Raw genomic sequence first — 15,996 nt, 5'->3', positions numbered from 1 at the left:
GCCAGCGTTCCATTGCCACATTCCGTCTACTGCAGGCGGGATACCTGGATGGCTGAATGTCACTGAGAAGCTCACAGAGACCGCCATAAGCAACAGTTTAAAAGAATGCCACAGACTAATCAACCAAACTTTTTGGGTTGGTTTCTCTTTTATAGTCTGCAGGCATTAAATGAAAGAAGTCAGTGTTCCAGCAGAGGGAGACAACGTTTCAGAAAAGGCATTGTAGCAAACCAAAAAATAAATTTTAAGCGCAGCAGAGTAACCAGCTCACATACCTGTTAGCTCAGGTGAGTTTAAAAGGCTGCTGTTGATAACAAGGGCATTTGCTAAATAGATGGTGTGTGTGCAACAATATACTGAAAGGTCAATTATATTGTGCAGCTTATCTCACCACCTGTAGTTATTTAGGTGAAAGCTCCAAAATGCTTGCCTAATATGTCTGTTTATCCAAAAGGAAGTATAGAGGGAGAGCTAGATAGATAGCATTGCATTACATTACATTACATGGCAATGCAATGCACAGTTGCTGAAGTTGAACCAAAATGAGCTTGTCATCTGGCTTCTGCAACTTTTAACATGAAAAATCCAATGAGGAGAAGAAAAGCAAAGCCAAAGAGTCCATCCCAAAATCCGACAAAAAAGCAAAATGAACAAAAAGCATTGAATTCAATTCTTTCTGATTTTAGAAACTGCATTAAAGAAGGGGTGCACCGGTCCTGGAGATACTGCAATACCAGGTCAATGCGTGGAGTGGACAGAGCAAGCTCTTTTTCCATCTCCCTGTTCTAAAAATCCATTTAATATATGGTCCCCAGATAGGGGACGTATCAGATATTAAACTGATAAGAACAGATACTACACTTGATCTTAGCCAAAAGGCCGAGAAGCGATAACCAGAATTGGTTTCCGACTACGGTGCCACCCAAGGATTCTGAAAAGTCCATTTGTGGAGATGGCCACCTGGACTCCCGTTAAGAAGACATGCTGTCAACCTCTAGATCCCTCACATGCCTGCACTTTCGGCTTGCTGCTGCTGCAATCCACGCGTTTTAGATCTGCATAAGTCCACCTCTTTTAGCACAGTACCCTCAACCCCCGGCTGTTCCCACCCGCCTCAACACCGTTGGAAGGGAGGAGAACCAATTAAGGCGGGGGGGGGGGTGGAACGAGCAGCTGTCTACCCTTAGCAGGAGGGTTGCTGATTAATTACCTCTCCTGCTGCTGCTGCTGCTGGCTGTCCAGCAGCAGACTGAAGGTGGCTGCTGCTGTGCGCAGGTATATAAAGGCTCAGAGCCTATTATGACACGCGCAGCCAGCGTTCCATTGCCACATTCCGTCTACTGCAGGCGGGATACCTGGATGGCTGAATGTCACTGAGAAGCTCACAGAGACCGCCATAAGCAACAGTTTAAAAGAATGCCACAGACTAATCAACCAAACTTTTTGGGTTGGTTTCTCTTTTATAGTCTGCAGGCATTAAATGAAAGAAGTCAGTGTTCCAGCAGAGGGAGACAACGTTTCAGAAAAGGCATTGTAGCAAACCAAAAAAGAAATTTTAAGCGCAGCAGAGTAACCAGCTCACATACCTGTTAGCTCAGGTGAGTTTAAAAGGCTGCTGTTGATAACAAGGGCATTTGCTAAATAGATGGTGTGTGTGCAACAATATACTGAAAGGTCAATTATATTGTGCAGCTTATCTCACCACCTGTAGTTATTTAGGTGAAAGCTCCAAAATGCTTGCCTAATATGTCTGTTTATCCAAAAGGAAGTATAGAGGGAGAGCTAGATAGATAGCATTGCATTACATTACATTACATGGCAATGCAATGCACAGTTGCTGAAGTTGAACCAAAATGAGCTTGTCATCTGGCTTCTGCAACTTTTAACATGAAAAATCCAATGAGGAGAAGAAAAGCAAAGCCAAAGAGTCCATCCCAAAATCCGACAAACAAGCAAAATGAACAAAAAGCATTGAATTCAATTCTTTCTGATTTTAGAAACTGCATTAAAGAAGGGATGCACCGCTCCTGGAGATACTGCAATACCAGGTCAATGCGTGGAGTGGACAGAGCAAGCTCTTTTTCCATCTCCCTGTTCTAAAAATCCATTTAATATATGGTCCCCAGATAGGGGACGTATCAGATATTAAACTGATAAGAACAGATACTACACTTGATCTTAGCCAAAAGGCCGAGAAGCGATAACCAGAATTGGTTTCCGACTACGGTGCCACCCAAGGATTCTGAAAAGTCCATTTGTGGAGATGGCCACCTGGACTCCCGTTAAGAAGACATGCTGTCAACCTCTAGATCCCTCACATGCCTGCACTTTTCGGCTTGCTGCTGCTGCAATCCACGCGTTTTAGATCTGCATAACTCCACCTCTTTTAGCACAGTACCCTCAACCCCCGGCTGTTCCCACCCGCATCAACACCGTTGGAAGGGAGGAGAACCAATTAAGGCGGGGGGGGGGGTGGAACGAGCAGCTGTCTACCCTTAGCAGGAGGGTTGCTGATTAATTACCTCTCCTGCTGCTGCTGCTGCTGGCTGTCCAGCAGCAGACTGAAGGTGGCTGCTGCTGTGCGCAGGTATATAAAGGCTCAGAGCCTATTATGACATGCGCAGCCAGCGTTCCATTGCCACATTCCGTCTACTGCAGGCGGGATACCTGGATGGCTGAATGTCACTGAGAAGCTCACAGAGACCGCCATAAGCAACAGTTTAAAAGAATGCCACAGACTAATCAACCAAACTTTTTGGGTTGGTTTCTCTTTTATAGTCTGCAGGCATTAAATGAAAGAAGTCAGTGTTCCAGCAGAGGGAGACAACGTTTCAGAAAAGGCATTGTAGCAAACCAAAAAAGAAATTTTAAGCGCAGCAGAGTAACCAGCTCACATACCTGTTAGCTCAGGTGAGTTTAAAAGGCTGCTGTTGATAACAAGGGCATTTGCTAAATAGATGGTGTGTGTGCAACAATATACTGAAAGGTCAATTATATTGTGCAGCTTATCTCACCACCTGTAGTTATTTAGGTGAAAGCTCCAAAATGCTTGCCTAATATGTCTGTTTATCCAAAAGGAAGTATAGAGGGAGAGCTAGATAGATAGCATTGCATTACATTACATTACATGGCAATGCAATGCACAGTTGCTGAAGTTGAACCAAAATGAGCTTGTCATCTGGCTTCTGCAACTTTTAACATGAAAAATCCAATGAGGAGAAGAAAAGCAAAGCCAAAGAGTCCATCCCAAAATCCGACAAAAAAGCAAAATGAACAAAAAGCATTGAATTCAATTCTTTCTGATTTTAGAAACTGCATTAAAGAAGGGGTGCACCGGTCCTGGAGATACTGCAATACCAGGTCGATGCGTGGAGTGGACAGAGCAAGCTCTTTTTCCATCTCCCTGTTCTAAAAATCCATTTAATATATGGTCCCCAGATAGGGGACGTATCAGATATTAAACTGATAAGAACAGATACTACACTTGATCTTAGCCAAAAGGCCGAGAAGCGATAACCAGAATTGGTTTCCGACTACGGTGCCACCCAAGGATTCTGAAAAGTCCATTTGTGGAGATGGCCACCTGGACTCCCGTTAAGAAGACATGCTGTCAACCTCTAGATCCCTCACATGCCTGCACTTTCGGCTTGCTGCTGCTGCAATCCACGCGTTTTAGATCTGCATAACTCCACCTCTTTTAGCACAGTACCCTCAACCCCCGGCTGTTCCCACCCGCCTCAACACCGTTGGAAGGGAGGAGAACCAATTAAGGCGGGGGGGGGGTGGAACGAGCAGCTGTCTACCCTTAGCAGGAGGGTTGCTGATTAATTACCTCTCCTGCTGCTGCTGCTGCTGGCTGTCCAGCAGCAGACTGAAGGTGGCTGCTGCTGTGCGCAGGTATATAAAGGCTCAGAGCCTATTATGACACGCGCAGCCAGCGTTCCATTGCCACATTCCGTCTACTGCAGGCGGGATACCTGGATGGCTGAATGTCACTGAGAAGCTCACAGAGACCGCCATAAGCAACAGTTTAAAAGAATGCCACAGACTAATCAACCAAACTTTTTGGGTTGGTTTCTCTTTTATAGTCTGCAGGCATTAAATGAAAGAAGTCAGTGTTCCAGCAGAGGGAGACAACGTTTCAGAAAAGGCATTGTAGCAAACCAAAAAAGAAATTTTAAGCGCAGCAGAGTAACCAGCTCACATACCTGTTAGCTCAGGTGAGTTTAAAAGGCTGCTGTTGATAACAAGGGCATTTGCTAAATAGATGGTGTGTGTGCAACAATATACTGAAAGGTCAATTATATTGTGCAGCTTATCTCACCACCTGTAGTTATTTAGGTGAAAGCTCCAAAATGCTTGCCTAATATGTCTGTTTATCCAAAAGGAAGTATAGAGGGAGAGCTAGATAGATAGCATTGCATTACATTACATTACATGGCAATGCAATGCACAGTTGCTGAAGTTGAACCAAAATGAGCTTGTCATCTGGCTTCTGCAACTTTTAACATGAAAAATCCAATGAGGAGAAGAAAAGCAAAGCCAAAGAGTCCATCCCAAAATCCGACAAACAAGCAAAATGAACAAAAAGCATTGAATTCAATTCTTTCTGATTTTAGAAACTGCATTAAAGAAGGGGTGCACCGGTCCTGGAGATACTGCAATACCAGGTCAATGCGTGGAGTGGACAGAGCAAGCTCTTTTTCCATCTCCCTGTTCTAAAAATCCATTTAATATATGGTCCCCAGATAGGGGACGTATCAGATATTAAACTGATAAGAACAGATACTACACTTGATCTTAGCCAAAAGGCCGAGAAGCGATAACCAGAATTGGTTTCCGATTACGGTGCCACCCAAGGATTCTGAAAAGTCCATTTGTGGAGATGGCCACCTGGACTCCCGTTAAGAAGACATGCTGTCAACCTCTAGATCCCTCACATGCCTGCACTTTTCGGCTTGCTGCTGCTGCAATCCACGCGTTTTAGATCTGCATAACTCCACCTCTTTTAGCACAGTACCCTCAACCCCCGGCTGTTCCCACCCGCCTCAACACCGTTGGAAGGGAGGAGAACCAATTAAGGCGGGGGGGGGGTGGAACGAGCAGCTGTCTACCCTTAGCAGGAGGGTTGCTGATTAATTACCTCTCCTGCTGCTGCTGCTGCTGGCTGTCCAGCAGCAGACTGAAGGTGGCTGCTGCCGTGCGCAGGTATATAAAGGCTCAGAGCCTATTATGACACGCGCAGCCAGCGTTCCATTGCCACATTCCGTCTACTGCAGGCGGGATACCTGGATGGCTGAATGTCACTGAGAAGCTCACAGAGACCGCCATAAGCAACAGTTTAAAAGAATGCCACAGACTAATCAACCAAACTTTTTGGGTTGGTTTCTCTTTTATAGTCTGCAGGCATTAAATGAAAGAAGTCAGTGTTCCAGCAGAGGGAGACAACGTTTCAGAAAAGGCATTGTAGCAAACCAAAAAAGAAATTTTAAGCGCAGCAGAGTAACCAGCTCACATACCTGTTAGCTCAGGTGAGTTTAAAAGGCTGCTGTTGATAACAAGGGCATTTGCTAAATAGATGGTGTGTGTGCAACAATATACTGAAAGGTCAATTATATTGTGCAGCTTATCTCACCACCTGTAGTTATTTAGGTGAAAGCTCCAAAATGCTTGCCTAATATGTCTGTTTATCCAAAAGGAAGTATAGAGGGAGAGCTAGATAGATAGCATTGCATTACATTACATTACATGGCAATGCAATGCACAGTTGCTGAAGTTGAACCAAAATGAGCTTGTCATCTGGCTTCTGCAACTTTTAACATGAAAAATCCAATGAGGAGAAGAAAAGCAAAGCCAAAGAGTCCATCCCAAAATCCGACAAACAAGCAAAATGAACAAAAAGCATTGAATTCAAATCTTTCTGATTTTAGAAACTGCATTAAAGAAGGGGTGCACCGGTCCTGGAGATACTGCAATACCAGGTCAATGCGTGGAGTGGACAGAGCAAGCTCTTTTTCCATCTCCCTGTTCTAAAAATCCATTTAATATATGGTCCCCAGATAGGGGACGTATCAGATATTAAACTGATAAGAACAGATACTACACTTGATCTTAGCCAAAAGGCCGAGAAGCGATAACCAGAATTGGTTTCCGACTACGGTGCCACCCAAGGATTCTGAAAAGTCCATTTGTGGAGATGGCCACCTGGACTCCCGTTAAGAAGACATGCTGTCAACCTCTAGATCCCTCACATGCCTGCACTTTTCGGCTTGCTGCTGCTGCAATCCACGCGTTTTAGATCTGCATAACTCCACCTCTTTTAGCACAGTACCCTCAACCCCCGGCTGTTCCCACCCGCCTCAACACCGTTGGAAGGGAGGAGAACCAATTAAGGCGGGGGGGGGGGTGGAACGAGCAGCTGTCTACCCTTCGCAGGAGGGTTGCTGATTAATTACCTCTCCTGCTGCTGCTGCTGCTGGCTGTCCAGCAGCAGACTGAAGGTGACTGCTGCTGTGCGCAGGTATATAAAGGCTCAGAGCCTATTATGACACGCGCAGCCAGCGTTCCATTGCCACATTCCGTCTACTGCAGGCGGGATACCTGGATGGCTGAATGTCACTGAGAAGCTCACAGAGACCGCCATAAGCAACAGTTTAAAAGAATGCCACAGACTAATCAACCAAACTTTTTGGGTTGGTTTCTCTTTTATAGTCTGCAGGCATTAAATGAAAGAAGTCAGTGTTCCAGCAGAGGGAGACAACGTTTCAGAAAAGGCATTGTAGCAAACCAAAAAAGAAATTTTAAGCGCAGCAGAGTAACCAGCTCACATACCTGTTAGCTCAGGTGAGTTTAAAAGTCTGCTGTTGATAACAAGGGCATTTGCTAAATAGATGGTGTGTGTGCAACAATATACTGAAAGGTCAATTATATTGTGCAGCTTATCTCACCACCTGTAGTTATTTAGGTGAAAGCTCCAAAATGCTTGCCTAATATGTCTGTTTATCCAAAAGGAAGTATAGAGGGAGAGCTAGATAGATAGCATTGCATTACATTACATTACATGGCAATGCAATGCACAGTTGCTGAAGTTGAACCAAAATGAGCTTGTCATCTGGCTTCTGCAACTTTTAACATGAAAAATCCAATGAGGAGAAGAAAAGCAAAGCCAAAGAGTCCATCCCAAAATCCGACAAACAAGCAAAATGAACAAAAAGCATTGAATTCAATTCTTTCTGATTTTAGAAACTGCATTAAAGAAGGGGTGCACCGGTCCTGGAGATACTGCAATACCAGGTCAATGCGTGGAGTGGACAGAGCAAGCTCTTTTTCCATCTCCCTGTTCTAAAAATCCATTTAATATATGGTCCCCAGATAGGGGACGTATCAGATATTAAACTGATAAGAACAGATACTACACTTGATCTTAGCCAAAAGGCCGAGAAGCGATAACCAGAATTGGTTTCCGACTACGGTGCCACCCAAGGATTCTGAAAAGTCCATTTGTGGAGATGGCCACCTGGACTCCCGTTAAGAAGACATGCTGTCAACCTCTAGATCCCTCACATGCCTGCACTTTTCGGCTTGCTGCTTCTGCAATCCACGCGTTTTAGATCTGCATAACTCCACCTCTTTTAGCACAGTACCCTCAACCCCCGGCTGTTCCCACCCGCCTCAACACCGTTGGAAGGGAGGAGAACCAATTAAGGCGGGGGGGGGTGGAACGAGCAGCTGTCTACCCTTAGCAGGAGGGTTGCTGATTAATTACCTCTCCTGCTGCTGCTGCTGCTGGCTGTCCAGCAGCAGACTGAAGGTGGCTGCTGCTGTGCGCAGGTATATAAAGGCTCAGAGCCTATTATGACACGCGCAGCCAGCGTTCCATTGCCACATTCCGTCTACTGCAGGCGGGATACCTGGATGGCTGAATGTCACTGAGAAGCTCACAGAGACCGCCATAAGCAACAGTTTAAAAGAATGCCACAGACTAATCAACCAAACTTTTTGGGTTGGTTTATCTTTTATAGTCTGCAGGCATTAAATGAAAGAAGTCAGTGTTCCAGCAGAGGGAGACAACGTTTCAGAAAAGGCATTGTAGCAAACCAAAAAAGAAATTTTAAGCGCAGCAGAGTAACCAGCTCACATACCTGTTAGCTCAGGTGAGTTTAAAAGGCTGCTGTTGATAACAAGGGCATTTGCTAAATAGATGGTGTGTGTGCAACAATATACTGAAAGGTCAATTATATTGTGCAGCTTATCTCACCACCTGTAGTTATTTAGGTGAAAGCTCCAAAATGCTTGCCTAATATGTCTGTTTATCCAAAAGGAAGTATAGAGGGAGAGCTAGATAGATAGCATTGCATTACATTACATTACATGGCAATGCAATGCACAGTTGCTGAAGTTGAACCAAAATGAGCTTGTCATCTGGCTTCTGCAACTTTTAACATGAAAAATCCAATGAGGAGAAGAAAAGCAAAGCCAAAGAGTCCATCCCAAAATCCGACAAACAAGCAAAATGAACAAAAAGCATTGAATTCAATTCTTTCTGATTTTAGAAACTGCATTAAAGAAGGGGTGCACCGGTCCTGGAGATACTGCAATACCAGGTCAATGCGTGGAGTGGACAGAGCAAGCTCTTTTTCCATCTCCCTGTTCTAAAAATCCATTTAATATATGGTCCCCAGATAGGGGACGTATCAGATATTAAACTGATAAGAACAGATACTACACTTGATCTTAGCCAAAAGGCCGAGAAGCGATAACCAGAATTGGTTTCCGACTACGGTGCAACCCAAGGATTCTGAAAAGTCCATTTGTGGAGATGGCCACCTGGACTCCCGTTAAGAAGACATGCTGTCAACCTCTAGATCCCTCACATGCCTGCACTTTTCGGCTTGCTGCTGCTGCAATCCACGCGTTTTAGATCTGCATAACTCCACCTCTTTTAGCACAGTACCCTCAACCCCCGGCTGTTCCCACCCGCCTCAACACCGTTGGAAGGGAGGAGAACCAATTAAGGCGGGGGGGGGGTGGAACGAGCAGCTGTCTACCCTTAGCAGGAGGGTTGCTGATTAATTACCTCTCCTGCTGCTGCTGCTGCTGGCTGTCCAGCAGCAGACTGAAGGTGGCTGCTGCTGTGCGCAGGTATATAAAGGCTCAGAGCCTATTATGACATGCGCAGCCAGCGTTCCATTGCCACATTCCGTCTACTGCAGGCGGGATACCTGGATGGCTGAATGTCACTGAGAAGCTCACAGAGACCGCCATAAACAACAGTTTAAAAGAATGCCACAGACTAATCAACCAAACTTTTTGGGTTGGTTTCTCTTTTATAGTCTGCAGGCATTAAATGAAAGAAGTCAGTGTTCCAGCAGAGGGAGACAACGTTTCAGAAAAGGCATTGTAGCAAACCAAAAAAGAAATTTTAAGCGCAGCAGAGTAACCAGCTCACATACCTGTTAGCTCAGGTGAGTTTAAAAGGCTGCTGTTGATAACAAGGGCATTTGCTAAATAGATGGTGTGTGTGCAACAATATACTGAAAGGTCAATTATATTGTGCAGCTTATCTCACCACCTGTAGTTATTTAGGTGAAAGCTCCAAAATGCTTGCCTAATATGTCTGTTTATCCAAAAGGAAGTATAGAGGGAGAGCTAGATAGATAGCATTGCATTACATTACATTACATGGCAATGCAATGCACAGTTGCTGAAGTTGAACCAAAATGAGCTTGTCATCTGGCTTCTGCAACTTTTAACATGAAAAATCCAATGAGGAGAAGAAAAGCAAAGCCAAAGAGTCCATCCCAAAATCCGACAAACAAGCAAAATGAACAAAAAGCATTGAATTCAATTCTTTCTGATTTTAGAAACTGCATTAAAGAAGGGGTGCACCGGTCCTGGAGATACTGCAATACCAGGTCAATGCGTGGAGTGGACAGAGCAAGCTCTTTTTCCATCTCCCTGTTCTAAAAATCCATTTAATATATGGTACCCAGATAGGGGACGTATCAGATATTAAACTGATAAGAACAGATACTACACTTGATCTTAGCCAAAAGGCCGAGAAGCGATAACCAGAATTGGTTTCCGACTACGGTGCCACCCAAGGATTCTGAAAAGTCCATTTGTGGAGATGGCCACCTGGACTCCCGTTAAGAAGACATGCTGTCAACCTCTAGATCCCTCACATGCCTGCACTTTTCGGCTTGCTGCTGCTGCAATCCACGCGTTTTAGATCTGCATAACTCCACCTCTTTTAGCACAGTACCCTCAACCCCCGGTTGTTCCCACCCGCCTCAACACCGTTGGAAGGGAGGAGAACCAATTAAGGCGGGGGGGGTGGAACGAGCAGCTGTCTACCCTTAGCAGGAGGGTTGCTGATTAATTACCTCTCCTGCTGCTGCTGCTGCTGGCTGTCCAGCAGCAGACTGAAGGTGGCTGCTGCTGTGCGCAGGTATATAAAGGCTCAGAGCCTATTATGACACGCGCAGCCAGCGTTCCATTGCCACATTCCGTCTACTGCAGGCGGGATACCTGGATGGCTGAATGTCACTGAGAAGCTCACAGAGACCGCCATAAGCAACAGTTTAAAAGAATGCCACAGACTAATCAACCAAACTTTTTGGGTTGGTTTCTCTTTTATAGTCTGCAGGCATTAAATGAAAGAAGTCAGTGTTCCAGCAGAGGGAGACAACGTTTCAGAAAAGGCATTGTAGCAAACCAAAAAAGAAATTTTAAGCGCAGCAGAGTAACCAGCTCACATACCTGTTAGCTCAGGTGAGTTTAAAAGGCTGCTGTTGATAACAAGGGCATTTGCTAAATAGATGGTGTGTGTGCAACAATATACTGAAAGGTCAATTATATTGTGCAGCTTATCTCACCACCTGTAGTTATTTAGGTGAAAGCTCCAAAATGCTTGCCTAATATGTCTGTTTATCCAAAAGGAAGTATAGAGGGAGAGCTAGATAGATAGCATTGCATTACATTACATTACATGGCAATGCAATGCACAGTTGCTGAAGTTGAACCAAAATGAGCTTGTCATCTGGCTTCTGCAACTTTTAACATGAAAAATCCAATGAGGAGAAGAAAAGCAAAGCCAAAGAGTCCATCCCAAAATCCGACAAACAAGCAAAATGAACAAAAAGCATTGAATTCAATTCTTTCTGATTTTAGGAACTGCATTAAAGAAGGGGTGCACCGGTCGTGGAGATACTGCAATACCAGGTCAATGCGTGGAGTGGACAGAGCAAGCTCTTTTTCCATCTCCCTGTTCTAAAAATCCATTTAATATATGGTCCCCAGATAGGGGACGTATCAGATATTAAACTGATAAGAACAGATACTACACTTGATCTTAGCCAAAAGGCCGAGAAGCGATAACCAGAATTGGTTTCCGACTACGGTGCCACCCAAGGATTCTGAAAAGTCCATTTGTGGAGATGGCCACCTGGACTCCCGTTAAGAAGACATGCTGTCAACCTCTAGATCCCTCACATGCCTGCACTTTTCGGCTTGCTGCTGCTGCAATCCACGCGTTTTAGATCTGCATAACTCCACCTCTTTTAGCACAGTACCCTCAACCCCCGGCTGTTCCCACCCGCCTCAACACCGTTGGAAGGGAGGAGAACCAATTAAGGCGGGGGGGGGGTGGAACGAGCAGCTGTCTACCCTTAGCAGGAGGGTTGCTGATTAATTACCTCTCCTGCTGCTGCTGCTGCTGGCTGTCCAGCAGCAGACTGAAGGTGGCTGCTGCTGTGCGCAGGTATATAAAGGCTCAGAGCCTATTATGACACGCGCAGCCAGCGTTCCATTGCCACATTCCGTCTACTGCAGGCGGGATACCTGGATGGCTGAATGTCACTGAGAAGCTCACAGAGACCGCCATAAGCAACAGTTTAAAAGAATGCCACAGACTAATCAACCAAACTTTTTGGGTTGGTTTCTCTTTTATAGTCTGCAGGCATTAAATGAAAGAAGTCAGTGTTCCAGCAGAGGGAGACAACGTTTCAGAAAAGGCATTGTAGCAAACCAAAAAAGAAATTTTAAGCGCAGCAGAGTAACCAGCTCACATACCTGTTAGCTCAGGTGAGTTTAAAAGGCTGCTGTTGATAACAAGGGTATTTGCTAAATAGATGGTGTGTGTGCAACAATATACTGAAAGGTCAATTATATTGTGCAGCTTATCTCACCACCTGTAGTTATTTAGGTGAAAGCTCCAAAATGCTTGCCTAATATGTCTGTTTATCCAAAAGGAAGTATAGAGGGAGAGCTAGATAGATAGCATTGCATTACATTACATTACATGGCAATGCAATGCACAGTTGCTGAAGTTGAACCAAAATGAGCTTGTCATCTGGCTTCTGCAACTTTTAACATGAAAAATCCAATGAGGAGAAGAAAAGCAAAGCCAAAGAGTCCATCCCAAAATCCGACAAACAAGCAAAATGAACAAAAAGCATTGAATTCAATTCTTTCTGATTTTAGAAACTGCATTAAAGAAGGGGTGCACCGGTCCTGGAGATACTGCAATACCAGGTCAATGCGTGGAGTGGACAGAGCAAGCTCTTTTTCCATCTCCCTGTTCTAAAAATCCATTTAATATATGGTCCCCAGATAGGGGACGTATCAGATATTAAACTGATAAGAACAGATACTACACTTGATCTTAGCCAAAAGGCCGAGAAGCGATAACCAGAATTGGTTTCCGACTACGGTGCCACCCAAGGATTCTGAAAAGTCCATTTGTGGAGATGGCCACCTGGACTCCCGTTAAGAAGACATGCTGTCAACCTCTAGATCCCTCACATGCCTGCACTTTTCGGCTTGCTGCTGCTGCAATCCACGCGTTTTAGATCTGCATAACTCCACCTCTTTTAGCACAGTACCCTCAACCCCCGGCTGTTCCCACCCGCCTCAACACCGTTGGAAGGGAGGAGAACCAATTAAGGCGGGGGGGGGGGTGGAACGAGCAGCTGTCTACCCTTAGCAGGAGGGTTGCTGATTAATTACCTCTCCTGCTGCTGCTGCTGGCTGTCCAGCAGCAGACTGAAGGTGGCTGCTGCTGTGCGCAGGTATATAAAGGCTCAGAGCCTATTATGACACGCGCAGCCAGCGTTCCATTGCCACATTCCGTCTACTGCAGGCGGGATACCTGGATGGCTGAATGTCACTGAGAAGCTCACAGAGACCGCCATAAGCAACAGTTTAAAAGAATGCCACAGACTAATCAACCAAACTTTTTGGGTTGGTTTCTCTTTTATACTCTGCAGGCATTAAATGAAAGAAGTCAGTGTTCCAGCAGAGGGAGACAACGTTTCAGAAAAGGCATTGTAGCAAACCAAAAAAGAAATTTTAAGCGCAGCAGAGTAACCAGCTCACATACCTGTTAGCTCAGGTGAGTTTAAAAGGCTGCTGTTGATAACAAGGGCATTTGCTAAATAGATGGTGTGTGTGCAACAATATACTGAAAGGTCAATTATATTGTGCAGCTTATCTCACCACCTGTAGTTATTTAGGTGAAAGCTCCAAAATGCTTGCCTAATATGTCTGTTTATCCAAAAGGAAGTATAGAGGGAGAGCTAGATAGATAGCATTGCATTACATTACATTACATGGCAATGCAATGCACAGTTGCTGAAGTTGAACCAAAATGAGCTTGTCATCTGGCTTCTGCAACTTTTAACATGAAAAATCCAATGAGGAGAAGAAAAGCAAAGCCAAAGAGTCCATCCCAAAATCCGACAAACAAGCAAAATGAACAAAAAGCATTGAATTCAATTCTTTCTGATTTTAGAAACTGCATTAAAGAAGGGGTGCACCGGTCCTGGAGATACTGCAATACCAGGTCAATGCGTGGAGTGGACAGAGCAAGCTCTTTTTCCATCTCCCTGTTCTAAAAATCCATTTAATATATTGTCCCCAGATAGGGGACGTATCAGATATTAAACTGATAAGAACAGATACTACACTTGATCTTAGCCAAAAGGCCGAGAAGCGATAACCAGAATTGGTTTCCGACTACGGTGCCACCCAAGGATTCTGAAAAGTCCATTTGTGGAGATGGCCACCTGGACTCCCGTTAAGAAGACATGCTGTCAACCTCTAGATCCCTCACATGCCTGCACTTTTCGGCTTGCTGCTGCTGCAATCCACGCGTTTTAGATCTGCATAACTCCACCTCTTTTAGCACAGTACCCTCAACCCCCGGCTGTTCCCACCCGCCTCAACACCGTTGGAAGGGAGGAGAACCAATTAAGGCGGGGGGGGGGGTGGAACGAGCAGCTGTCTACCCTTAGCAGGAGGGTTGCTGATTAATTACCTCTCCTGCTGCTGCTGCTGCTGGCTGTCCAGCAGCAGACTGAAGGTGGCTGCTGCTGTGCGCAGGTATATAAAGGCTCAGAGCCTATTATGACACGCGCAGCCAGCGTTCCATTGCCACATTCCGTCTACTGCAGGCGGGATACCTGGATGGCTGAATGTCACTGAGAAGCTCACAGAGACCGCCATAAGCAACAGTTTAAAAGAATGCCACAGACTAATCAACCAAACTTTTTGGGTTGGTTTCTCTTTTATAGTCTGCAGGCATTAAATGAAAGAAGTCAGTGTTCCAGCAGAGGGAGACAACGTTTCAGAAAAGGCATTGTAGCAAACCAAAAAAGAAATTTTAAGCGCAGCAGAGTAACCAGCTCACATACCTGTTAGCTCAGGTGAGTTTAAAAGGCTGCTGTTGATAACAAGGGCATTTGCTAAATAGATGGTGTGTGTGCAACAATATACTGAAAGGTCAATTATATTGTGCAGCTTATCTCACCACCTGTAGTTATTTAGGTGAAAGCTCCAAAATGCTTGCCTAATATGTCTGTTTATCCAAAAGGAAGTATAGAGGGAGAGCTAGATAGATAGCATTGCATTACATTACATTACATGGCAATGCAATGCACAGTTGCTGAAGTTGAACCAAAATGAGCTTGTCATCTGGCTTCTGCAACTTTTAACATGAAAAATCCAATGAGGAGAAGAAAAGCAAAGCCAAAGAGTCCATCCCAAAATCCGACAAACAAGCAAAATGAACAAAAAGCATTGAATTCAATTCTTTCTGATTTTAGAAACTGCATTAAAGAAGGGGTGCACCGGTCCTGGAGATACTGCAATACCAGGTCAATGCGTGGAGTGGACAGAGCAAGCTCTTTTTCCATCTCCCTGTTCTAAAAATCCATTTAATATATGGTCCCCAGATAGGGGACGTATCAGATATTAAACTGATAAGAACAGATACTACACTTGATCTTAGCCAAAAGGCCGAGAAGCGATAACCAGAATTGGTTTCCGACTACGGTGCCACCCAAGGATTCTGAAAAGTCCATTTGTGGAGATGGCCACCTGGACTCCCGTTAAGAAGACATGCTGTCAACCTCTAGATCCCTCACATGCCTGCACTTTTCGGCTTGCTGCTGCTGCAATCCACGCGTTTTAGATCTGCATAACTCCACCTCTTTTAGCACAGTACCCTCAACCCCCGGCTGTTCCCACCCGCCTCAACACCGTTGGAAGGGAGGAGAACCAATTAAGGCGGGGGGGGGGGGGTGGAACGAGCAGCTGTCTACCCTTAGCAGGAGGGTTGCTGATTAATTACCTCTCCTGCTGCTGCTGCTGCTGGCTGTCCAGCAGCAGACTGAAGGTGGCTGCTGCTGTGCGCAGGTATATAAAGGCTCAGAGCCTATTATGACACGCGCAGCCAGCGTTCCATTGCCACATTCCGTCTACTGCAGGCGGGATACCTGGATGGCTGAATGTCACTGAGAAGCTCACAGAGACCGCCATAAGCAACAGTTTAAAAGAATGCCACAGACTAATCAACCAAACTTTTTGGGTTGGTTTCTCTTTTATAGTCTGCAGGCATTAAATGAAAGAAGTCAGTGTTCCAGCAGAGGGAGACAACGTTTCAGAAAAGGCATTGTAGCAAACCAAAAAAGAAATTTTAAGCGCAGCAGAGTAACC

General features: G+C 45.1%; 12 non-coding genes across 12 annotated transcripts; all 12 read right to left on the bottom strand.

The window, feature by feature from the left end:
- Positions 1-700: 700 nt before the first annotated feature.
- LOC141237003 (U2 spliceosomal RNA) lies at positions 701-891 on the bottom strand. Its single transcript, XR_012302570.1, has one exon. It is a non-coding gene; the product is annotated as a U2 spliceosomal RNA (small nuclear RNA).
- A 1,120-nt stretch (positions 892-2,011) lies between these two features.
- On the bottom strand, positions 2,012-2,202 carry LOC141237242 (U2 spliceosomal RNA). Its single transcript, XR_012302799.1, has one exon. It is a non-coding gene; the product is annotated as a U2 spliceosomal RNA (small nuclear RNA).
- Positions 2,203-3,323: 1,121 nt separating this feature from the next.
- On the bottom strand, positions 3,324-3,514 carry LOC141237327 (U2 spliceosomal RNA). The gene has a single exon (XR_012302883.1). It is a non-coding gene; the product is annotated as a U2 spliceosomal RNA (small nuclear RNA).
- Positions 3,515-4,633: 1,119 nt separating this feature from the next.
- Positions 4,634-4,824, bottom strand: LOC141237002 (U2 spliceosomal RNA). The gene has a single exon (XR_012302569.1). It is a non-coding gene; the product is annotated as a U2 spliceosomal RNA (small nuclear RNA).
- Positions 4,825-5,944: 1,120 nt separating this feature from the next.
- On the bottom strand, positions 5,945-6,135 carry LOC141237001 (U2 spliceosomal RNA). The gene has a single exon (XR_012302568.1). It is a non-coding gene; the product is annotated as a U2 spliceosomal RNA (small nuclear RNA).
- A 1,121-nt stretch (positions 6,136-7,256) lies between these two features.
- On the bottom strand, positions 7,257-7,447 carry LOC141237000 (U2 spliceosomal RNA). The gene has a single exon (XR_012302567.1). It is a non-coding gene; the product is annotated as a U2 spliceosomal RNA (small nuclear RNA).
- Positions 7,448-8,566: 1,119 nt separating this feature from the next.
- Positions 8,567-8,757, bottom strand: LOC141236999 (U2 spliceosomal RNA). Its single transcript, XR_012302566.1, has one exon. It is a non-coding gene; the product is annotated as a U2 spliceosomal RNA (small nuclear RNA).
- A 1,120-nt stretch (positions 8,758-9,877) lies between these two features.
- On the bottom strand, positions 9,878-10,068 carry LOC141237332 (U2 spliceosomal RNA). Its single transcript, XR_012302888.1, has one exon. It is a non-coding gene; the product is annotated as a U2 spliceosomal RNA (small nuclear RNA).
- A 1,118-nt stretch (positions 10,069-11,186) lies between these two features.
- Positions 11,187-11,377, bottom strand: LOC141237325 (U2 spliceosomal RNA). The gene has a single exon (XR_012302881.1). It is a non-coding gene; the product is annotated as a U2 spliceosomal RNA (small nuclear RNA).
- A 1,120-nt stretch (positions 11,378-12,497) lies between these two features.
- LOC141236997 (U2 spliceosomal RNA) lies at positions 12,498-12,688 on the bottom strand. The gene has a single exon (XR_012302564.1). It is a non-coding gene; the product is annotated as a U2 spliceosomal RNA (small nuclear RNA).
- A 1,118-nt stretch (positions 12,689-13,806) lies between these two features.
- LOC141237211 (U2 spliceosomal RNA) lies at positions 13,807-13,997 on the bottom strand. The gene has a single exon (XR_012302770.1). It is a non-coding gene; the product is annotated as a U2 spliceosomal RNA (small nuclear RNA).
- Positions 13,998-15,118: 1,121 nt separating this feature from the next.
- On the bottom strand, positions 15,119-15,309 carry LOC141236996 (U2 spliceosomal RNA). The gene has a single exon (XR_012302563.1). It is a non-coding gene; the product is annotated as a U2 spliceosomal RNA (small nuclear RNA).
- Between the last annotated feature and the right edge of the window lie 687 nt (positions 15,310-15,996).

This window comes from Phyllobates terribilis, unplaced genomic scaffold, assembly GCF_046119375.1.
Source record: "Phyllobates terribilis strain yellow unplaced genomic scaffold, ASM4611937v1 Scaffold_729__1_contigs__length_748246, whole genome shotgun sequence".
Lineage (NCBI taxonomy): Eukaryota > Metazoa > Chordata > Amphibia > Anura > Dendrobatidae > Phyllobates > Phyllobates terribilis.
The sequence above is the reverse complement of the archived record's forward strand: the minus strand, read 5'-3'. Positions and strand labels throughout refer to the sequence as shown.